This window comes from Podarcis bocagei (genome assembly GCF_964188305.1).
Source record: "Podarcis bocagei genome assembly, chromosome: 2".
In the NCBI taxonomy this organism is placed as follows: Eukaryota; Metazoa; Chordata; class Lepidosauria; order Squamata; family Lacertidae; genus Podarcis; species Podarcis bocagei.
Genome location: NC_138126.1, coordinates 36,130,495 through 36,156,038, shown reverse-complemented (window position 1 = coordinate 36,156,038; position 25,544 = coordinate 36,130,495). Strand labels below are relative to the sequence as shown.

General features: G+C 42.0%; 1 long non-coding RNA gene across 2 annotated transcripts in view; it reads right to left on the bottom strand.

Moving 5' to 3' along the window:
• Positions 1–1,948: 1,948 nt before the first annotated feature.
• Positions 1,949–25,544, bottom strand: part of LOC308581735 — a 40,245-nt gene continuing 16,649 nt past the window's right edge. The window contains exon 3 of one of the 2 annotated variants that reach the window (XR_014005227.1): positions 1,949–2,771. This is a non-coding gene — a long non-coding RNA (uncharacterized lncRNA). Of the gene's footprint in view, positions 2,772–18,017; positions 18,482–25,544 lie in introns of those variants that run through there. The other variant, XR_014005228.1, reaches the window with a different exon arrangement.

Genomic DNA, 25,544 nt, shown 5'->3' with positions numbered 1-25,544 from the left:
CATTTTGTAAACAATTTTAATAATTACATTGTGCAGTCTCATGTCCTGTGGCAGTGAGTTTCATCAGTCAGTTGGATCGGTCTCAAGAAATACCCAATACTTAAAAACTGAAGACCTGCAATCTTACAGCTGTTCAGAACGTTGATCCAAATCAGGAAACATATGGTGAGCTGACCTAGATACAGCAAACTCAGCAGCTTACTTTAATACTCAATGGGGAAGAATGTTTGAGGCCTGACCACCTATATTCATGTTCCTAATTGTCATCTGGGTAACTATTAATCAAGTAGTTCTTTGCCTCAAATCTTTTCCCAGGTTACATTTTATCAGGATGAATAAGCCAAAGGGTTTCTTTTACAAAGAAACTCTTCGAAGGGGGCTAATTGGTTAATCAAATTCATGCACTTTTGGTCTTTGACTTTCAACTCACTAACTAATTTAGCTTTCTATTATGTCTGATGTAAAAATCTAAATATATTGCTTTAAGCTTCTCAGAGTTTGTGGCCACACCTCACTGGCAAGGGATGTAAAGTAAATCAGACGATGGCTGAAAAGAATGAATCAGTTTCTCCACTGGTTCTAAATTTAACTACCCAGCGTCTGTTAAAGATAATATTACATCAAATGAGTTGTGTCCTGCTGTACCACAAGACTCTTTCTGATGCATCCTCCGTAGACTTTCAGACTCATTAGCTGGCACAGGATTGGTTGATGGAGTTCCTCAGTAGCCATTATGGTCTATGGCAGAGCTAATGTTCCCCATGATTTTAAAACTAATACATATTCTACTGGAATACGGCCATGATGTATCTAACTTTCTGATGTTGCAGCAGATTATGGGAGTTAACTCTTCTCCTCTTGTCTGTGCTTTAACTAGGATGGGAGGGGGGACAGTAAACATTAATGGAAAAGGCAAATGGTGCCATGCCACATATCGTTTCAACATGTAAACACTGGCAGTGGCGGAGCTAGGTGTTCTGGCACCCCAAGCCTACAGCAAACCGGGGAAAGAGGGAGAGCTGTAGCAGCTGCTTTGCCGCTTGCCGCTTTGCCACTCACTGGGCTTGGGGATTTCGTGGGGGGGGGGGGCGAATGCCACACCCCTTCAGGATAACACCCAGAGTGGCCCACACCCCCACACCCCTCTTCCTAAGCCCCTGAACACTGGGCTTAATATACTATTCAAGTCAATTTAATAGAATCAGTGGAGGTTATTTCGTAATATTCAACACAGGTTATATAAGGCTTTCAGAAAACCTCATATCATGAAGATTTGCTGCAAAATAAATCTGGGTCAACATATATATTTCCCCCTTTAAAAATAGTGTGGATTGCCAGAAATCTGATGTCAGACATACTTTGAAACAAATGGAATGTGCACCAAAAATTAAGTAGACACACCCATTCTTTGTTTCTGCTGGCATTTATCTGGTCCAGAATCTGCTTTTTCTGCAGGAGGAAAGCAACTTTACCAACTACTCCTTCTGTGTCAGAAAACCCCCACATGTCAGCTAGAATAGGAACCTTTAGCTCTTTATGTAGCTGCAATGAATCATCACAACTGCAGTTTGGAGTATCTTCCAGGGCAATGAAGGATTTTCATGCTCTGAACTTGCCCTGCCCATTCAGGCTGGTGACAGGGCCCTGCTAGACAGAACAGACTATAAAAGGATTCCCCTGAGACTTTGTTTGAACAAGCAGAATCTTCTGGGCCTTGGTGTGTTTTTGGTGTCTTCGGCTCTGATTCTTGGCTTCATTCATCAGGTTTTGACCTCATTGGCACCACTTTCGCCTTGCAGTTCCTGGCTCTCAGAAAGCCAAGGAGCTGAGCTAGCTCTACAATTCGAGAGATTGTGCTTATGAACAGTCATGTCTACAAAGTATACACAAAAATATCAGGTGTTATAACAATAATTGAACAACAAACCAACAACACCAGAACTGGCTTATGAATATAAAGAACAATTTTACTGGAATACGTAAATATATACCTTCATAAACCAACTAGACAATGAGCAAACTAAAGTGCCTGGAGATACTCATGAACATAGAATGTACCAGTTGTCAGGAGCTCATCCTACACTCGAGTAGGACCCTGGTAGAGACACATGCCCGACTGGCATGTTCTCTCCCTCCTGGTCATTCGTTCGGGAGCTTCAAAAGCTTTCTTCAGCCCGAACACCACAGCAACCGATGCCAACAGACACCGGCACACTTAGGGATCCACAGAGTGTTCGCAGTTTGCGTAACAGACCTCAGCATTTTGGCTAATCTACTTTCTTTACATATAAACACACACAGAGCACTGCAACATGGCTCCCTCTCTCTCTAGCATCAGACAGCAGAGAGGAAAAGAACAAAGGACAATAGTCCCACTTCACAGAACACAGAAACACAAACATCCTGTCTCCGTCACTTCCCACTCTGTGGAGTCAAAACATACACCGTCATGTGATGGACAACAATCCTATGACTGCAATCACAGAGCAGGAATTCTAACACCAGTGTCTCTCTCGTTGCTGTACTGGTTATGTATGTGATAAATATGTCATAACACAGCTGGAACAAATAGTTGTACACTGGAAGCACAAAGCAATAAATGTAGGAGTGGTTACCAAAAAGCATTCTTCAAGTGGTCGTTAGCTGGAAGCGCAAAGCCAAATGATCAATTGAAGCCAAACAGATGAGACCTGTTCTTATTATCCAGGTTTTGCAGCAATCTTCATCAGTCCATGATGCTAATCACTCAACGAACCATGATTAGGGACATCCTAAGGAAAAATGGGACATTCCAGGATCAAATCAGAAACCAGGATGGCTTCTCTAAATCAGGGACGTCCCTGGAAAATAGGGACACTTGGAGGGTCTGTCTTCCTCTTGTTCCAGCCTCCTTAATTACTATTTTTAGAAGCATACTTGGGAGGGGTATAATTTAGCTAAAATTGGAAGGAGTCAGTGGGTGGGGCTTGTGAATGTCATTCAGGGACCCCCATAATTTCTGGTTCCTTATCCAAGCACCTTCTCGTGCCAAGCAAATATATCATGACAGTTGAATCTTAAGAATATATTTTCAGGGACTGATGCCTGAAAAGTAACTGATTAGATTTCAAGTTCTTACTGTTTGGAGGGGTTTTTTAACTGCTTTGAAATTAAACAACATTAAATTGGATATTTTTTGCTTTTCTTTTGCTCATCATAATGATGGAAGTTATTTAATTAAAGCAATTTCAAGTTGGCACACTATACTTCTCAGGCCCAGAAAGATAGCTGCTTGCACATATATGGCAAAAGAATGGAATATGTCTCACATAGATACTAGTTGCATTGTCAAGGAAGCAATTTCCCCAGAACACCTCTGCCCCTCTGACAATCTGGAAAAAGTATCATTGCTCAGGAGTGAAATGATGGCATTCTGTCTCTAATGCGTAATGCAGCCAAACCAGTTTTTAACTAATCTTCTAGCCATGTGTATGTGGTCCTTCTTTAGCAGGCCAATGACCATTTCTCTTCTGTTCTAATTTAATTTCAATACCTTAGTGACAAAAAAAAAATGTCCTACCACTTCTGGAATAAGCATTTTCGTGTATATCACTCTCTAAATGGGGAAAACAGCAGCAGTACAGAGGTTCAGGAAACTTTAGCAAACAGTAAAGCCTGTCAGTGGTGTATAATGTTACATGGAACTTTTAGCTTTCTACCATAGACTGATCTAATACTAGTCTATGACAATCTGAAAGGAATCCTATCATTTTTAGCATGTGAAAAAGCATGCCAGTGATCTTCGGTAATCTCCAAAATCTTGTGCCGATTTTCCATGCCCGAGCCATACATTCTTGAGGTGGCTAGTGTTGGCAAAGAGACTCTGCCCCAAAAAGAAGTCTCCATGACAGCCTTGGAACATGATGTTTCTGGCATGGAGAGACTACACACAATTAGAAGGATAAACATGAAAAGTGTCTATTGCCCTCCCATCTGAACCACTTGGTGTCATTTTCCAGCAGCTAGCATTTTACTGGGTAATGTGTAAACCTGCCCTAAAAGTAATGGCACCAGGAGTTTGATAAAACAGGCCTCTCTTAATGATGTGGGATTGCTATGATCAATACCTGGGATTTGATCCCTCCACCATGTTATAATATTTATTCCAAAGTAGCCTTTGGAGGGGGCGCTTTCTGAACAGCATTGGAACAGAGGTGCTGAGGAAGCATACTTAACTCACTTTTTCTTATCTAAATCAGCTTTCCACTAGCCTTTCCTTCTCCTGCAGATATCCCACAAAGCAGTGGAGGTTTAGGATCATGTTTTCCTTCTCCTAGAACATGGGTAGGCAAACTAAGGCCCATAGCTGGATCCAGCCCAATCACCTTCTAAATCTGGCCTGCTAAACCGCCACTGCTTTTTGGGATATCTGCAGGAGAAGGAAAGGCTAAGGCATGGGTAGGCAAACTAAGGCCCGGGGTCCGGATCTGGCCCAATCGCCTTCTAAATCCAGCCTGCGGACGCTCCGGGAATCAGCATGTTTTTACATGAGTAGAATGTGTCCTTTTATTTAAAATGCATCTATGGGTTATTTGTGGGACCTGCCTGATGTTTTTACATGAGTAGAATATGTGTTTTTATTTAAAATGCATCTTTGTGGGGCATAGGAATTCATTCATTCCCCCCCCCAAAAAAAATAGTCTGGCCTCCCACCAGGTCTGAGGGACAGTGGACTGGCCCCCTGCTGAAAAAGTTTGCTGACCCCTGTCCTAGAAGGACTACCTTCCCAGGCTGATGAGCCCCTTCACTTCCCTCTGCCCTCTGCCCTTCACTTCCCTCTACAGCAAGTGCAGAAACCACCTTCTTAACCAATGGACCCACTATTTCTCTCATCTGCTCAATCTGCTGGAGCCTGTCTTTGCCTGCAGGGGAACTCCCTAACTCACTGAGGGTTTGAGACCCATTGGCTATCCTCATCTGATTTAGTTGGGGCGTGGCCACTGTCGCATGCTGACAGCTTCTAGGAGTCACAGGTGAGAGCTGGGTGCCAGGTGGGGGCAAAAGAGGTACTACCCGTCCCCTAACATCCCATACACCACTGCATAGTTCTGTGAGCATACGCTACACACAATAATTCTGGGGTTTTATTTTCCTGTTTTGTATCCTGCAGTTTTCTACCTTTATTTATTTTTCCTTCTTCTTAACCAAAAAAAAAAAGGAAATGAAGGATAGCACAGAGAGAGGGGGACATCAAATACAAATCTTCTAAAATTAGCCACGTCTTTGTTACTGCTGATTAGCGAGAATGAAAGTGTATAAAGATAAGAAAGTCTTTTTGCTAAGCACTTGTGCTGGCCTTGCGTTTTAAAAGAAATGCTTAGTTGTAAGAAATCTTCTCATACATTAGAATAAATGTTTCCAGTTACTTAAAAACTCTTTTCTCTCGTGATTAATTGAAATGGACAGTGCCAAAGGTTTCTTCTTTGAAGTTGGAGATACGGGCGGCTTTATCTACATCAGATAATAAAGCACAGAGGGCCAGTCCCTAATTTGGAAAGAGATACTAGACGGAATCTATAGACAAGCCATGCTTTTTTTATTGAAGGAGAACAATTAACAGCAGTCAGGATTTGCCATTTTCCCTCTCTGCTTTGCAGGTTTCCCTTTGAAGATACCAGGACCAAAACTATCTAGATACACCTGTTATTTTTACAAAGGTGCCCGTCTCCCAAGGCAACCCTCAGGGAATATTCCAGGCTGCGTCTGAGGTAATCTTACTGCCCCCATGAGTTAGAAAAACAAAGGAGATTTAAGAGAAAAGGGAGAACAGTTCACGGAAGCCACCCACACATATATTTGCTAATGGGCCACTGTATTGCTTTCAACAAGGGAACACTGTTGCGTTTCTCCATCCATCTGGAAATCTATGGGAACTGAACTCACTTTCAGCAACAAGTGATGTGCCTAGGAATTGTTTGATCTGCTGACTGAACCCATCCATGTATGATGGATCAACTTCCTAACTTTCCCAAGTCACGATCAAAATCATGCTCCAGCTTTCAACAGTTGCTAACGCAAAGCAGGTGGAAATCAACGAAATAAAACACACCGGGCATCATGCCATTAAAAAAAAAAGGAAAAGTGATCAAAGGGCAAACTGAAACTATTTGAAAAGATTTTCCACATCTCACGACAGAGACGATGGAAAAATTGCTTCGTCCATTTTCTTTTGGAATATGTATCCATAAATACTTCCACGTTTGCTTTTGAAGAGAGTTGAAGTTTGAAAAGGGGTGAGAAATGGTTGTTATGAGTAAAATGTGGATGGGAATCCTAATCTCATAAAAATTTATGGAAGCTTCAGCACATATTTCTATGGCTGTGAGCTATAACCTTCATTTGGACTGTGGTAGAACTTCACTCAATGAATGTAAAAAATGAAACTGCACAATTCAATCAAGAATGACTCTTTTAAAAAAAAAAAAAGCTTGGCACATTTTTATGACATGTCGATTGGTTCCAATGAAGTTTTCAAAGTTTTGGGAGATTTTTTTAGATTTTTAGAAATAGTGTGGTGTGTGTGTGTGTGTGTATATATATATATATATCAAAAATAATGGAAGTTAATCTGCATAAAAGTAAACAAAAACTTTGGACTGCTCACTAGATTATTATTCTGGACACTATTAAAGCAACAGTTTATATAATGCAGTGTATTTTTTTAAGGAAATGTTTTAATGGCTGCAAGATTGCTAATAATAGCTGCCCCTGGAAAATAGTGGTCCTCTATTTCTTACATCGTGACTTTGAAGACTTTGAAATCTCATGGGAATTAAGATGCTTGGTTTAGTTGTCTGCCTCTACATATTACAGCCAGACCCTCTGGAAGATTTCAATATCACGTTTTTGAATGAACATAAAACAGCATGTAATGTGGAACTTCATATCTTGTTCTTTGCATGAATTCTCAAGACTAGAATCTTAATTATGAAAAATACATTATCTAGTCTGGGAAGGGAACTCATTTCCAATTTACAAATCCGAACACTTTAAGAAGAAATAGAAAGCAATGAGTGGGGCCAGGGGGACTTTTCTGTAATTTTTTTAAGCATAAATTAATACGTCATGTAACTCTGGATTCTTCTCCAGAGTGGATTTAAAATGTAGTATTTCTATCCTTTAATTTCTCTTCCACTGCCAACAAACTCTTCCCCTACAGCCCTAGATTTTGCAAACTGATTAGTCTTTTCAGTGCTGGACATTTTCATGGGAGAGGGACTTTTAAGCTGTTGCCCTCGTGTCTACGGAATGCTCTACCCAGTGAGACCTGTTTGACACGGATAATGGGTTAAAACTTGCCTCTGCACTCAGGCATTTGATGGCATGTGATGGTCTGTTTTTACAGATCATTAGTTTTTTATTTACTTTTAGGTAATTGCATATCCTGCTGGTTTTGATTTTGCTCATTTTTATGCAGGGTGTTTTTAGTATGACATGGATTCATTGTGGTGTACGTTTTGGTTTTAACTTCTGTACATTTATCAGGTTTACATTTCTTTCATATCTTTTACATTTCTGTAAGTTGCCGTGGGTTGTTTTGCGAAAGGTGACTAAGACATTTAACAACAACAACTTAATTTCATGACCTGACTTAAAATTTTGGCATTTTGAGGTGGGGAAACAGGTAGCTGTTACATTCATGATGTTCCAGGCTTCGTTTTAAACCGTCACAGAATTAAGGGTGGTAGGGAGCAACCCAATAGCAAGATAATAATAATAATAATAATAATAATAATAATAATAATAATAATAATAATTTATTATTTATACCCTGCCCATCTGGCTGGGTTTCCCCAGCCACTCTGGGCGGCTTCCATAGAAACCCAAAAAACACTAAAATATCATACATTAAAAACTTCCCTGAACAGGGCTGCCTTAAGATGTCTTCTGAATGTCAGGTAGTTGTTTATCGTTTTGACATCTGATGGGAGGGCGTTCCACAGGGCGGGCGCCACTACCGAAAAGATCCACCAGGATGAGCAGGTTAGGAACCAGTGGATCTTCAGCTGAGCCAAAAGGATCTTGGCGCAACTGGGCTACACTGCCTTCATTCCCTCAACCCATGCTCAGCTGGAGATATGCCTCCATCCTGGTTCAGCTCGGGCCCAGAGCTGACCCTGGTGGCTCTTAAGCCAGTGTAATCCCTGGAGGAAAGAGCATTCCAGGGGTGTGGCAAAGAAGCAAGAGTCAGACTGGACTCCAAGATCATTGAGCTCAGTCACATGACAGGGCAACCCAACATGGGTTGAAGATGAAGTAACACAAATACTATTTTAAAGGCTGGTTTTCAGCAAGCAGTAGCCTTGCTGTTTAATGGAGCTTGGATCTGGCATAACTTTACTTGCACAATCTTGCTTTATGCCAGTTTATTGTGTGTAGGATCAGCTAAGTCCTACTTAGAATAGTTAGTCATGTCTGTTGACTTAAACTGGGTCTTCTTCTTCTTCTTCGATCACTCGTAGCCAAGTAAGATTGTCTTCCATAAACAGGGTTTTAACAATGAGTCCGTAAGTGACTGTGGAGGCCAATTCTGGATCCACACGTCCTTCCACAGTGGGGACATTGGTTTCCGGGTGGGAGTTGATCATGCTGTGGATTTGCCAAGCGTGCCTTCCTCTTAGCACGTTTCTCCCTTGCGTCCTGAGTTTGAGTGTCTTCAAAGCACATGGTACCTTTGGTAGAGGCTGTTCTCCAATTGGAGCACTCACAGGCAAGTGTTTCCCAAAACTGGATAAGACTAGCATTGATACCACCCTAAGATGTCATTCTTTTACAGTTGAAGGCTGACACCTACAAATTTCTAAAATAACAATGAGACTTGCAGTAGCTGGAGTACCTTGCAACATGTTTCATTTTTCAATTTCTTCAGCATCATGCCTTGCTTGAAGACACGTTTTTATGAGGTTAGTTATAATTTAATTCTCCTACTGGTTTCAATTATGTTAGCCTGAATTTAGGAGTGTCCATTTAATAAAGGTTAGCGTTTGTCAAGCTTGCATGCAGATGGGCTTACCAAGAGCTCAAATTGCCTTATTCAGGTCCAACAGAGCCTAGTTACCAAAGAGTGTAAAAATTTACTCGCATGAAATAAACCTCATTTGATGTTACATATTGATCCACTCGAAAAGAATGGAAAGATGATGTGGTGCATTCACCTAAAACATTTCTTCTGTGCACGAGAAGCACCTTTACACTTTCATGCATACACTTCAACAGGTATTTGTCTTACTGCCAAAGAGTATTGCTTACTTTTACACTGCTCATACATCTTCTTTCCATGCCCAGCTTCCCAATATAAATCAACAGAGCAGCAATGAACACCCTGTGCTTTTAATGGACAAGCTATCCAGGTTTCAAGGCAGTGCCAAATTGAAGGTAGCTGCTTCTACTTTTCTTTCTAGTGAAGCAGGTAAAGTTTAGGGTGACAAGCTAGCCAGAAATAAATTTGATTCAGGTCTATGCACAGCTTTTGTAACTAATTCAGGTGGTTTTCAAAGCACAACTCTTGTCTCTTCTTTGTATTATGCAAAATATAACTAATATACTGGGAGTTTTTAAGAATCCACACCATGCTCAGAGGAAGAGTTGTAGCTCAGTTTTGCATGCAAAAGGTCAGTTAGGACCTGGAAAGTCTCTTGTCTGAAACTTGTGAACTTTCTAAAATTAGACTATATAGGCCAGGTGGACTCCACGTACCCACAAATGGTCTTCTGAAGCCACAGCACCACCAATTTTTATTTTCTTGAAGCAACAAAACACCTAAGTATTCTATGAGGCAGTAGTGACCAGTAGAAGACGTAATGGCAGAGAATCTTCATTTGGACATCTATTTCAGTGACCTGTTCAAACTGAATTTCATCTTTCTTCAAGACTGAGCTGCCAGCTATAATGTTATCACCCAGAAATGAAACCCACTTAGGCCTTTATGTAACATTGACTCCAACAGCTATAACTGTTGGCAGATGTCTGTGAGACACCTGCAGCGCACCAGGCCCACCTTTGGGGTCCCATTTGGAAGAACAGCTGCAAACACATCCACTTCCACATTGCTTACAATAAAGCACTTGACTCGTCCAAAATGTGTATGTTTAGATTAACCATAGTGTAGCCTGGGGCTCTGTTAAAACTAAACATTCAGCTGCTGATGAAGTGCAATTCGGTGTACTTCTTTCATCACACAGAATGCAGAGTGATGGAGAAGATTATCTGGCTGGAACCAATAGAAGCTTAATTGAAACCAAATATCTGAACTTTAGTAGAAACAATTATTATCAGGAAATTGTTGGGGCGAGCATAAGAAATACTCATGAGTGATGAGACTCACATGCTGAAACTGCTTTCTTCGCTTCCATGGAGGATTTCTAACCATGTTCTGGCTAGGAAATAAGTAATAAAAATTTACAAATGTTAACGAGCTCACTCTGAGAAGAACAAAATGTGAGGAGTCATCAAAATTTGAGGGTGGTAAGAGATGCTACCAGAGACTTAACACAGTTTGCTGCTGTTGTTGTTGTTGTTTAGTTGTTTAGTCGTGTCCGACTCTTCATGACCCCATGGACCAGAGCACGCCAGGCACTCCTGTCTTCCACTGCCTCCCGCAGTTTGGTCAGACTCATGTTTGTAGCTTCGAGAACACTGTCCAACCATCTCGTCCTCTGTCGTCCCCTTCTCCTTGTGCCCTCCACCTTTCCCAACATCAGGGTCTTTTCCAGGGAGTCTTCTCTCCCCTTCATGGATCACTGCCTTGCCATGGTGAAGGGGCTTGAATAACTCAGAGAAGCTATGAGCTATGCCGTGCAGGGCCACCCAAGACGGACAGGTCATAGTGGAGAGTTTTGACCAAACGTGATCCACCTGGAGCAGGAACCGGCAAGCCACTCCAGTATCCCTGCCAAGAAAACTCCATGGACAAAGGCAACAGGCATACAGTTTGCTGTATCTGTTTACAAATATACACAAAGAACGAATTACAGTGGTGCCTCGCAAGACGAAAAGAATCCGTTCTGTGATTCTCTTCGTCTATGGTTTTTTTTGTCTTGCGAAGCAAGCCCATTGATGGATTAGAGGATTAGCGCTATTAGCGGCTTTTAGTGGCTTTTAGCGGCTTATCAGCTTATCGGATCAGCTGATAAGTGGCTTAGCGGCTTAGAAAAGGGGGGGAAAGGGGGGGAAACCAGCAGGAACTCGCAAGACATTTTAATCTTGCGAAGCAAGCCCATAGGAGATTCGTTTTGCGAAGCACCTCCAAAACGGAAAACTCTTTCATCTAGTGAGTTTTCCGTCTTGCAAGGCATTTGTCTTGCGGGGCACCACTGTACAGGAATAAGCCCTCTTTCACGAGGTGTGGTGGTGCTTGTACTGTATCTGATGAGATCACCCAACAGGAACGGTATTTCAAGGATGCTGTAGCCTCATCCAGCTGCTACAAATTATAGCTTCCTTTCTGCATCTCTCTGTTCCCACCTAAGGATGTCCAGTATATGGGGCAGAAGGAGACGAGAGACCATTGAAAAAGCTGCAAGTGCCTTTACTCTATTGCTGGAGTGGAAGACAAAAACACAGGTAGATCTTAACTTAGAATCATAGAATCATAGAATCATAGAATCATAGAGTTGGAAGAGACCACAAGGGCCATCGAGTCCAACCCCCTGCCAAGCAGGAAACACCATCAGAGCACTCCTGACATATGGTTGTCAAGCCTCTGCTTAAAGACCTCCAAAGTAGGAGACTCCACCACACTCCTTGGCAGCAAATACACCTGGAACTTCCTCCCCATCACTTCTGGGGCCACACGGGATGCTATTGTTGTGGTATCTAGGCAGCATGTTCAGGAGGTGGTCAAGCCTGAAGGCCAAGATGGGGCATCCCAATACATTATCCTGACTGTGCATAGTGGTGGGGGCCATGGGAAAGACCCCACTGCTCTCTGTACATGCATTGTTTATAGTAGGATTGCCATACGCCTGGAATTTCCCAGACATATCCAGAATACTGCAGCCGCAAGCAGAAATCGGCAAAATGTCCTGGAAAATTGCAAATATAGCTCCTGGTTATAAGACCACTCTCCTCAGTCATGTGATGGGTAAGATGCCAACCTATTCTGATTACAGGAAACAGGGCAGGGCACACAGACCACCTAGCCCAAGGAAATAGGCAGGATGTGTAAGATTCCTCCTTGGAGTAGGAGGAAATCTATGTTAAGGAATATTTAGCATAGTGGTTGGTTAAGCAATATGCTAAGACATGTTATAAGCAGCACATCTTGTATTGTTCCTTAACATCTGAAGGACATTAACTATAGCTGCTTAAATAAAACTTGAAGAGTAGAAAACTTGAAATTACAGCTGAGCTTCACTGGGTGGGTGGAAGAGATGTTCTAAAGCTTCATGAATGCAAAACTTTCTACCACAAGATCCTGAGAAATAACGGCCTTTGGTTTTCTGCCCCCCCCCTTCTAAGCCAACAGCTGTTTAAATCACATTTTTGGGTACGGCTGTATTTACTTTATTAGATACTACATTCTTATCTCACAATGAATCATGTGAAAGCATTATCTGGAGATTTTCTTTTTGGAGGGGTTGGGGTGTGTTTCCCCCCCTTAAATCTCAGCATCAGTTTGCTGTGCTTGGAGTGACAGTGTTGGCAAAGATATTAAAGTTTTGACCTAGACATGTAAGAGAAAGCAGGAAATATCTGGTTTATTTCAGAACTCCACCCATATACAGGATTAAAACACACACACACACACACACACACACACACACACACACACACACACCATCTAGGAAATTAATGTAGAACTCTCAGACAGCTGGAAATAGATATTTGCCCTAGAATGACATAGGACAGTATCACAGAATTCTGTCAAGGTACAACTTCTGTGATTTATAGAAATGTGTCAGCTTCATCTTTCCTCCAGCTTCAGTATGTTGCTTTTGGCTTCATTTAGGCAAAGAGAAGTTATGCAGCAGAACACAAACCCCAAGAATACAACCTGGCTGGTTTTTTGTTTTAGTCTATGTTATGATGTTTTCCTAGAAGTCTGCTACCACATTCAGTGAGAGCCAAGGTGGTGTAGTGGTCAGAATGTCAGTCCAGAACCAGGACACCTGGGTTCAAATCCCTCCTGAGCCCCAAAGATCACAGGATAACCTTGGGCTTGTGTTATTAGAACACAAGGACATTAAGAAGCGCCTCTTGGATCAGGCCAATGGCTCATGTAGTCCAACATCCTGTTCTCACACTGCCCAACCACATGCCTGTGGGAAACAGGGAAGCTGGATTAGAGCACTCCCCTCTCCTTTGGTTTCCAGAAACTGGTATTCATAAACATTGCTGCCTCCAACTGTGGAGACAGAGCATAGACATCATGGCTAGTCACACACCCTAAACCTAATCTACTTAACAAGTTTGTTGTAATGATAAAATGGATGAGGAGGGGAGAACAATGGACTCCTTGAAGGAAGGGTGGGATAAAAATGTAAATAAGAATGCTGGGTACTGGCTATTGAGTCACACACTTCCATGAATGGTCTATTAACTTTTCTCCCCAAGCACAAGTTGAATTTGTGTGCGGTGAATCAGTCAACTGAATCGTTCATCATGAGCACTGAGAAGTTTAGTGACCAAAAGCTAGGTTGGCCATTTTTTAAAGAAAAAAAAAGAACAAAACACACTGAAATGGTCCTTTTTCTTGCCAGACTGGTCTTTGAAGGAATGATTTCATGGGAGATGTTCTTCAACAAGTACATGTTTCTTCAGAAAGATGGCAAGTCAAAAATTAAGGGAGAGGAGAATTGTAGGGTGACAGTATTTTTGCATAAGAGATTTTCGAGCAAGTACTGAAATACTAAGGATGTAAATTTTTGACTAGGCGTGCTCTGAATGGATTTGGAGCAGAGAAATGGCTAGTGAACCAGCAATTTTTCAAGAAAGAGGAATGTTCAGAGATATAAACAACGTTTTCTAAAGGCTCCAAGATTCTCCTATACTTGCATTAACTAAATCTTAGCCACAGGTGTTAAAGATCATAACTCACATTTTGCAGAACAGAAAATTTGGTGGAGCTAAGCCAAGGTCAGAAGAAAGATCCTCAGCGTATTTGGAACTCAAGCAAGGATGTCTTTGGGCCTGAAGGCAGCATCATATCAGTGCTAGGAGAGAGAGAATTTGATTGCAGTCTTCCCACCAGTTTGGGTTCATACTTCCTCCTTCACTTTATCATTCCCAGACATGCAGTTCTGATATTATAATTGTTATTCACACCTGGGCACCACATATTTCTGTTGCCACTTCCTCTGTATATCCAGCCTTTTATATTCTCCCCTGCAGAAGGTGGTTAGGCCATGAATCTACAACTCTTTGAAGTTGGAAGTAGATTTATGCACACGCAGAAGGACGGTGTCATTGCCACATTTATCATGTAAGTGCATTGGAATGGCTATTGAAAGGAAATCTGTTCCATTGTTGATTCCTAATTGTGGTATCTCACTGGGGTAGCTAGGGTGGTAATAGCATAGCCATGCACACAGGAAAACCTCATGTTAACTAATGTCAATCAAGCAAGAAAAGCTAGGGTGTTTACGGCACATTAGTCTACCATTTCATGGTCTCAAACGTCATATTTTCTAACTTAGATCAGTTTAGCTTAGTTACATCTGAAAGCCTTAAGGTAAAAGGATTTATTGACGTGGGTGTGGGTGTCATTGTTCAAACTTTCTGCATTAGTGTGATTATACTGCTTCTGTTACATGGTCACCAAAAAGGAGCTAAAAGACCAACATAAATTCTACTCGGTTCCCTTCAGTTCATGTTCAAAGACTTTAAGCATTCGGCACATATGATCTATGTACCAAGGTGATACTCCAACAGAGACAAATTACGTTGAGACATCTGAAAGTCATCATTTCAACGCACATGTACGCATTTTAAAAGGAAACCTACAAGAGGATCAAAAAAGGAGATTACGCCACATCTGTTTGGGTTTAAACTACATTGTCTACCAAGTTCAAAGTTGTTTCCTTTTGTCTTAGAAAAAAAAGGAAAGGAACCCTCCTACCCAGCTGCTTTTTATCTTAAGTTCCTCACTACTATCAAAGAAGTGTTTTCGGTGGTCATTCCATGTTATTTCAAAAACCTGAGCTAGTTAAGGAAAGAAGCTAGTGAGAAAATATGCCTTATTCATCAAAGCTTTGCCCTCTCCACCTTAACTTGGAATATACAGAGAAAAATTGGGAGAGGGGCTCTGTGAAGTCCTAATGGGAATTCTCTTATCTACCGCATGCCGTTATGCCATAAATTAAGGAGCCAAATCAAGCAAGGAGAACTCCCATGTGAGCCACGTTTCAAAACAGGGTGCTCAGAGAGGCAGCAATGGATAAACTCCATCCTGGGTCTTAATTTATCTTGCACGAGTAATTGCTTGTGTTGTATTTGGGGAAGAGAGCAAAAGGAAAGGGCACCTTTCCCTCCAGTTGGGGAACAGCTCGTGTGTTGCTCAGCTTCAGCCCTCTGAGAGCCAGTGTGGTGTAGTGGTTAAGAGCAGTAGACTCGTAATCTGGGGAACCGTGTTCGCATCCCCGCTCCTCCACATGCAGCTGCTGGGTGACCTTGGGCTAGTGACACTTCTCTGAAGTCTCTCAGCCCCACTCACCGCACAGAGTGTTTGTTGTGGGGGAGGAAGGGAAAAGGAGAATGTTAGCCGCTTTGAGACTCCTTTGGGTAGTGATAAAGCAGGATATCAAATCCAAACTCTTCTTCTATGGCTATCCCCCAGTTCATGAGCTTGGGCAGAAGTAGCACACACTTTTCAATGATTATCTCCCCTAGGATTTAAAGCAGAGCTGGGGCACCTTTGGCCCTCCAGATGTTTCTAAACTACACCTCCCATCAGCCCTAGCAAGCATGGCCAGTGGCCAGGGGTGATTGTAGGTGTGGTTCAGAAACATCTGAAGGGCCAGCAGTTCCCCATAGCTGAGGTTATATATCTCTTTTTGGTTTTGTACTTAAAAGTACACAATGTTTATCTAATTGTCTGTTGTGCTCTGCCTGAACACACACACTCTATGGCTGTGAAGGCCTTACTGCACAATGGTGCTGGTTTCATTATGAAGCTGAATCACACTATCGAGCAAATAGGGTGGCTCTGGCAATCTCTATATGATGGCATTGCAAGATGGCCCAGGACATCCTCTGAATGAAGCAGTTTGAATCATGCTCCTGCTACCCAGGTAACAAGCACTGTGACTAGTGGTGGATACTGGCAACTGGAATTGAAAGAAAGAGTAGTAGGATAAGCAAGGGATTGATTGGATATACAGTGGTACCTCGGGTTACATACGCTTCAGGTTACATACACTTCAGGTTAGACACTCCGCTAACCCAGAAATAGTGCTTCAGGTTAATAACTTTGCTTCAGGATGAGAACAAAAATCGTGCTCCAGCGGCGCAGCGGCAGCAGGAGGCCCCATTAGCTAAAGTGGTGCTTCAGGTTAAGAACAGTTTCAGGTTAAGTATGGACCTCTGGAACGAATTAAGTACTTAACCCGAGGTACCACTGTAACTTGCCTCATCTATTCAGCATTTTCATTTTTTTGTGTCGCAGGGCCATTGTTGGTAGCGTATGGAATCTCTTTGCACACACCCTTTCTCCCACCCCACCCCTTTTTTTACAACTGGAAACCATTATTTGTTTGTGCCACCCAACTTTGAGGGCCTTATCCAGACTGCATCCTCCCAGTGGCAGATCCCTTCTATGCAAACTGGTTGTTGCTACTTGCTCTACTTTAATTTTTTACATAATGCCATTGGCAAGGAGTGTTTGGGAGGCTTCTGTATTATAGAATTTTAAGGTGATCATTGAGAACCCTGGGAAAGTGAAGACAACTTCTAAAAAGAATGGTTCTCCAACATGAGGTCCAACATGTGACCCTCAATGCCTTTTTTGGTGGCTGTTGGCAACATTTGATGCCTGCCGTAGTCCTGTGCTGCCAGCCACGGCAGAGCTCAGTGGAGGTAGTAGCCAGCCAACCAGCCAAGTTTCAGGGACTCTTGGCCTGGAGGCAGAGGCCATATGCAAGGCTCAGTCCAGTCCTAAGGGCAGGAGTATCTCAGTTCATGTAGTGAGACGATCCGGGGGTCAGGAAAGCAGAGGGTCCAAGGTCACAAGAAGCAAGAAGAAGCAAGATCTGGCCAGGCATGACAAATGTTCATTCCAGCAACTAACTGAGGCTGGAAACCCTGCTTAAGAAAGCTGGAACCAGCTGGTTCACATCAGGAGCAAGAAGGCTGATCAGCAGCAGGTGGAGTCACTTTGCTTTCTGCTCCTTCAGGCTGCTGCTCAGCAGGTGAAGCCATCTCCTGGCCCATGACAATCCCCCTCCAGCCTTCGTGCTGCTTTCCCAAAAAAAGTAAGTGGGTAAGTGAGGTGCTGGGCTTTGGGAAGGAGGCATAAGTTCTCCGACAGTGTCCTGGAGTCCTCCTTCCTCCTTTCCGAAGCCCCGTTAGTGCTTTCCCAGTTTTGGGAAGGAGGCTGACAAATTCTATGACCCTGCCAGAGCCCTACACCTCCTTCCCAAAGCCCCGCAACTTGCTTACCCAGCTTTCGGAAGGCAGTGCAAGGGCTGAGGGGGGCATCAAATTTTGGCCTCCCCCCAGCATGGCAAGGCAGGGTGTGTCCCATGGGTTCCATGTCAAAGTACTCATGTGGCCCACTTGGCATGAAAAGTTGGACCGCCCTATTCAAAAGCAATCACCACCAACTCACCACAGTAAGATACTACATTCTGCAAGTTGATCGTAGGAATATATGCTATGGCTATACAAATTGTTTCAAAATGTATAAAATATTCATGGAGAAAAAATATAGCTCAGGATAAATATGAGAAATGTGTTAAAACTGAGTGATGCCATAGTATGAATATTAAATATGAATATTTAAAAATAAAAAGTAAGCACCCAAAATACTTTTGTGTGTCCTGGATATGTGCTATGTCTATTCTAATATTTATTTTTTTAAAAAATCAAAATTGCCTCTAAAATGCAAGAAGAATTGGCTCCCCAAACTCTCTGAATCATGTAACATTTGTTCCATTGCAAAGAACACTTTCCTCCCTGAACTTTCTCTTGTCGTAAGTCATTTTTTCCCTGCTTTCTTGGAAACCGCTTAGAAGGAAAGGCAAACTCCAAGTGGTTATCAATGAGCCACTACTTAAACAGTGCAGGGCTATACTCAAATAACCAATTTAGACATTATTGTTGGCAGGCACCCAGTCATCTACTAATAGTACCATGTGTTGGGTTGACTTAATAACTCTTGGGCTGGGTTTTCTTGTGGGATGTCTCTAAGTGGGGAAGATAGGATCCTGGAAACAAGATGATCACATAATTTTGTGTTCTTAAAGCTTGCTCAGATGAAGCTTCCTCCATGGTTGATGATTTTGCTCTGCAATGCATAATAAAAAGTAGAGGAATAAGTGATAGCAGCCATATAGTATATTTTCAGGAAGTTGGGGTTTTAGCAACAACTCCTCTTCTTGCCTTTGTTACCTGTGCCAATCCTGCTAGCTTCCATCTGCTTCTCAGTTCAAAAATGTGGGGGAAACACACGTTAAAACATAATAAATGACAGGATAGATACAGTATAGAAATGGATTGTGACTAATATTTTGTGTATACTGCTTCCGGAACCAATGCTGGGAGCACACTGAACACAGAGCAAAGGGGAGCATGTACGCAGCCTGAATTAAAAGTACGGGAGCTGAAAATTTGCTGGTTTGAAAAACAGTTTAGGAACAGTGGTCCTTGTGAAAAAGGATATTGAGTATGGAAGAAGGTAATGTTTGGGAGGATTCTTAGCACTGATAACTCAGCCTTTTGCTACCCCTGGTTCCGCCTCCTGTTAGCTGCTGGGTCCCCTGCTCCAGCAGCTCAAATGCACAGCAGCCCCCACGGTGTAAGTCAAACCCTCTTAGGACCATTTTACACAATTCTGAGATACATGGTTAGCTGTTTATTTTCTCTCTTGGTCGCCATATTTCAAGTGTCAAATGTGCTCATAACAAAGTTTGCTCCCTCATTGGAAGAAATGGATTTAGCACCACAATCAACCCCAGTGGGCTGGGCATGAACAGTGTCCATCAGACCTTTGTCTGTGCCTATGATACATAAGGGTTTTGCAAAGAACACACTTGATCTCAGCTGTGAAATAAGCTTAAGACAGCACAGAAAGAAAATATTGTGCCTCATATGACTATGCAAAGGAGCAAAACAAAAGAAAAAGATCACATATTCAAAATGTGAATCTCATATGTCCTTTTAAACCAAGGTCCAACTGTTGAGTGGTTGTTTTTCATATAGTGTATGACTATATCATTATGATAACATTCAGAACATCCATACACTGAAACCTTTTCCTCTCTCCTTTATGCTGAACTGAAATTCTGAAGACAAGCTTTTGGGAGAGACCCCACAGGTCTGTAAGATGATTGAGGTGGAAACAGAAAACGGCATAGGGATCCCTTTCCAGGTGCCTATTCTCCAAACGCTCTCCATAGGAATCAGTCTGTACCAAGCTATAACTAATGTTGGCTGTGGATCACAAATAGTTGAGCGGAGGATGGGAAAGTAATAGCCAATACCCTGGCTCCACTCGGTTCTTCCAATTCTCCCTCCATAATTTGCAAGATGGATAGGCTTTGGCTGAGGCTTTTGAGGTTTTGGGACAAATGACAACACTCAACGTTGTTCAAGTGGTTTGTAATTCATGTTTGAAACTGGAGGAGGAAAGCCTTTAAGGCATCCTGGTCATAACTGCCAGTTCAGCAAATATTAAGGATTTGTTCACATTTAACTGTTTTTGTGCCTAGTACAAGACCCTCCAGAGGAATGAAATCTTTTTTTTATATATATAAATTTTTATTGGTTTTACAACATTTTTTAAACAATACAAACAAATAAACAGACAAACAAACATGTATAATTTCATAACCTTTTTTCCATAACCCTCATTTCTCGGACTCCCCCATACCTCCCCTTTCTGCATCCCAATTTGCATAATTATTTCAGCAGCTTCTAAGCAATTTTATCAAGTATGTGTCCATTTAGTCCTTTCTTTAACTTAATCTTATGTCACTGTATCTCTTTTTCTCTCAACACCTCGGCATTTTAGCATTCATCAATTTTATAATAGTTCTTAAGATAAATTTTAAATTTCTTCCAATCCTCTTGAAATCTTGGCTTTGCAAACTCTAAATGCAAGCTCTCCTGCTGCTCCTCTGCCACCTTCCTAGCCAGGCAAGCATATCAAATTCCCTAATCAATATGCATGTGACTAATCCTCAACAACTACTCTCTATCTTTGATACGGAAAAATAAAATAAAAATCCTATTCTGAGTTTGACTGGCCTGAACCCTGTGAAATAGTCCTTATGACCTTTGACAAAAAGCATCCACGTTTCTTAATTGTCATAGCAGTTTGCCGAATTTTGCAATTCATCTGCGGGGAACACATGTTCAATTGATGAGTGTGGGGGACCATCAAATAGAGAAGGACAGAGACAGTAAGATGGAACTGGGGTGAAGCAATGCCCAATTTTGCCTAATAGGACTTTCCATTGCCACGCCATTGGTCCTCTCACTTCCATTCAGAAGCCTGATATTCCTCTCTATCATTCTGAAACCATATGTCATCCTTCCCAGTACACAACTTGTCATCACCCTTATTTTCAAAGCTTTCAATGGCCTTCTTGCTTTCTCAAAAAACTCTACCCTTTCTTCCTAGCTGCTCTGTATCCCTTGAACTTCCTTCCATGGCAACTGCGTGATGCTGCCCCTTCAAAACCCACCATTTCTGCAGAACCTTTCACTTCACCCCTTGGTTCCTATTCCACACTGCAACTCGTATTGAGTATCGACAACTGAAACCATTGCCAGTATCTCCATCTTCCTGTCATCTCTCTGTTGGCATCCCTCCTCGGATGAAGAAAGGACCTGTCTTTTTGTTTGTTACTGTGCATACATAACTGTATACATGGTTCTACGTGACTATAACAACAGCAACAATGGTATGAGACTAGTAATGGCTGCTCATTTTGTGGTTCAAAGAATGGTAAAAACCGAAGGACAGTGCCAAATGCTGTCAGAGGAAAACTCTTCCTTTCCTTAGTTTGAATTTTTGCTCTGCCCATGAGGAGGGAAACGGCTACAATATCATCCCATGCTTCAGAAAACATATGGAAGCAAGGATTAAAGCTGTTCCAACCTATTAAATTTATGGAGCCGGAATCCTCTGGGAGATGTCATAAATTCACATCCTTTCTTGAGTGTGAAAGCTTGCCGAGGGACTTTTAGATTCACAGATAGGCGCATGAAAATAAATTTTTGCTGCCATCGCTGTGTTGAAATAGAGAAGAGGAAGATGATCCTGTTCACCCACCTCACCCCCTGAAATATACTCAGAGTCGCAAAGTGATTTCATGCTCTTTATTCAGCTCATAGTGGTGAGGAGGAATGAATGAATGTCCCCTCAAAGTATCTGCTTTATATACATTATTTATACAATGGGCTGCACATGATTGGCTAATTCCGGAATTCTACTGTAAGCCAATCAGGTTGTGGATTCACTTCTATCTGGAGCATGATTGGGTGGTTCCTGCCAACCAATCATAGTGCTGCATTGTTCTAGGACCAATCAGACTGCTGCATTCTGAATCCTATTGTTCTAGGACCAATCAGACTGCTGCCTTTTGGATCCTATTGTTCTAGGACCAATCAGACTGCTGCAGTTTGGATCCTATTCAACTCAGTACATAACACCCCCCCAAAAAAATTGAAGGCTGAGGTTAATTTGAAAAAATGAAACAAAACCGTGTCTAGTTAAAAGGGCCTGATTCTGACATTGTAGCTTTATTTTTGTTGATGACATATAGGCGTATTTGAGAAGATTCAAAAATAGGTCAGCAGCGAGGGATTAGGATCTACACCAGTAGATGGATTAAAGGAAACCATTGAAAATATAAAAAGAAAGACTGAAGAAAATTAGTATGTTCAGTTCAAGGCCTCTTCCAACATTACAAGCCACATGTAGCCATCAGTGTTTATGTAAGCATGAGTATTCACAAGTGGTCAACCACAGCATAATTTGAAACTCGCCTTGCCAGAATTTCTACCAGCTGCCACTGGACACTGTTCTTTTTGAACTACTGTTCTTCTAACCCAAAAAGATTTCCTTTGTGATACCGTGGGATACATTGGGATAAATAAATAGATAAGTGCAATAAATCACTGTAACATGGAAGCTACATGGTCTTGTAAATAAAAGGACCATGAACAAAAAAATAGGATCCAATGCAACATCCTGGAAAATTTTCTGATTCTCGCCCTGGGTTTCGCTGGGGTTCCCTGTGGTGACATGTAAGACATTTCAAATCCTATTGCTATTGCAAACTTTTTATTCGCTATAGGCCTCCTACCACTGTCTGCAACCAGAAGGTGGCAGTATTACATCCACTATTAATGTACTTACACCACAGGCAAAGGGGAATGAGGAACAGATGTCGACAGAACATTCAGTCTTAATATTGACAAATTATGCATCAACTGCTCAATTAATCAGCCTAGGCGGCATTAGCACTGCGACATTGTCCTTTGGCTGCAGCACATTGTTGTTGTTTTAAGAATGTCTAATAATATTAGTCATGCAGTGTTGAGTTAGCCAAAACTGCAGCACTGATCAGAGCACAAACTGTACACAGCAAGGGTGAGTTCAGCCCACAAACGTTGTTGTTGTTGTTGTTTTACAATACCTGCACAATACACCTTCTAGTGAGAAGATATGGCAAGAGCACCACCTCTTACACCACACAAGTTCCCCTGGACCTGTTAATGATCCATCCCCTTTCTTGATATTGGCCATACCTGTGTCCAGATAAAATCTGAAGTGTATTGCGGAAGGCATGTTGCAGGTGGGCAGGGATATACAATAAAGAAATACTGAGCAATGTAATTTCAGCATTCTTTTGTTTGGGTTAGATAGCACAACAATTTGCTTAGGGTTTATCCACACTTAACCTTTCCTCTGCTCTTTCCAGGCACAGTCTGTGTCTCTGTGCCTGAGCACCTCTCTCTCTCTCTCTCTCTCTCTCTCTCTCTCTCGAGCTTTCCTCACGAAAACCCACTCTTTAAAGCTCCATCGGAGCAAACGTTAATCCACAGAAAACCCAAACTGACGTTTGCTTTAAAGAGCAGTTTTCCACAGGGAAAGTTCAAGGAAAAATGCTTGGACACGGAATGTAAAAGTGTGGACCTCTGCGTGGAAAGAGCAGGGTAAAAGGGGAGTGTAGATAAGCCCTAAATTCTAAATTTAAAGCTTTGATAGCTGATGGGGCCAGTGCTGCATTGACAAGGCCTACCATAAACACCAAGTCTATAGCCTCCTGCAGCTAAATTGGAGCTGATTATTTGCTTGTTATAGTTGTGTTTCCGGAGCTCTGCACTTTGTCAGACCTCCGTTTTTCTCTATTTGCAACTAGCATCTCATTTTGGATAACATATTCAAATTCTCTGGGAACGCAATAACCTCCTAGAGCCAGAACTGTTCAGATTAGGGGATGTTTGCATAAAATATTGTTTTAGTTTCCTTATTATCCCGGTGCACATTTGGGGAATTTTAACATGCCAAACTTAGAGGGCCCTGCATGCTGTGTAAACCACCAGCTTCTCAAAACATCCATCTGAACTGCATTAACTTTCTCTTCATGACCTCATTCTGGGTGTCCATGCATTTTATGTCAGTAAGTAGACGAAAGGGGGAAAGAAAGGATCAAATAATTATTCTCTGGGGGATTGTGCAAATGTTTCCCAGCATCAGCAGCTTAACAATAAATTTAGAGCGGATTAATAAATAGCAGCAGCAAGTGAGGTGTGGCATGAATTGATGACATCAGCAGCACAGACTGATGATGGGTCACTGCTAACCAGTCAGCTGCCATCTGCCTGCACAATACGGTTGCAGCGCCCCCTGACTCCAATAACACCACTGTGTATTATGTGGGGGCAAGAGGCCCACTCCCCTTTATGTGGTTTACAATCTGCTGTACTTCCCCACCATTCACCACCAATGCTCCCCACATCAGAAGCCTCTGAAAACAGAAAGCTAGTTTAAGAAGAAGAGGCCAGCTTATAGTCTTTGCCCTGAAGTGCATAGGTGTTTTTATGTGAGGGAGTAGTCAATCTTGCAATTGCTCATCTTTCCTCAGTCTTTCAATGTGCTCAGTCTTTCAAATGGTTTTATTGTTTTATTGGATCTCTTAGGGTTTTTTATTTGTTTGAACTGAGATTTTCGGATGATGGGGGGTTCACAGCATAAAAATAAAAAATAAAAACTCAAAATACGTAATAAAAACAAGAACAAAACAGACCAATAACCCTCCCCTCCCACAAACACTTTTAAAAGAATATAGGTTTAGGCTTCTGCTTTAGTTATTTATCTGTAAGGTTTCTTACTTGTCTTTCACTGTACAATACAACAATACAAAGCAAGTTAGAGAAAAATGAAATAATTCCTTTTCTCCCTCTCTCATAACACAACGCAAGGTGCTTATGTTAACATATGAAGCCCTAAACAACTTGGATCCCAAGTCCATATAGATCTGACTGAATGTTAGATCAGAAAAAGAGGCTCTGCTGGTACTGCTGGTTACTGCTGAGGTCTGTGGTAAGGCTTTCTCAGTGGTGGCCCCCTGCTTAAGGAACTTCCTTCTTTTGGTGGTGCTTCTGACACCACCATTGTGCTCTTTTCACCAGTTAGCAACGACGCACCTCTTTGCCTAGGCTTTTGAGAGCAGATGAGTTATTTTTGATAAGGTTTTTCCCTCCCCCGCCCTTCTTCAATATTTTGTCTTTTTTTATATCATGGTTTCAAGTTATGTTTTAATGTTTCCAATATGTTTTATTCAGTACACATCCAGTGCTTAGTTTCTCAGCCCTGGAGTTGGAAACCGATTCCAGATCCAAAGATGACCCCTGCTGAGTGCTAGCACCACCCTCTGCAGCAGAGACGTGAATATGGTTGCAGCCGTACGCAACTTCATCCCACAAATAAGTAGCAAGAGATCCAGTCCCATCTTGGCATCTGCAGCATCAGCAGGGAGCAGAGGGAGAGGGGTTTTTTCCCCTCTCCTTAGCTGAGTAACCTGAGATCAGATGGTCTCATGTCTTTACTATGGATTTTGCTTAATACTAGAAAAACATTGTTTGCTGTGATCTTGCAAGTCATGCTCGGTCAACCACCTTTCATGCTCTAAATACATCAAGTTGCTACACTAAATGAAACCAAACAAATGCATTCAGGAAGATTAACAGGCCACAAAGATGGGGGTCTGTTGTGCTTTCCTTTCCAAAGCATCCCAGAACGGTTTGTTGGAAACAGAAAGTGTACCGCACATGATCACATGTTAATGATTTAAGCCTGGGCTTGGTCAGTTATGTAACCAGTGCATTTTCTTCAG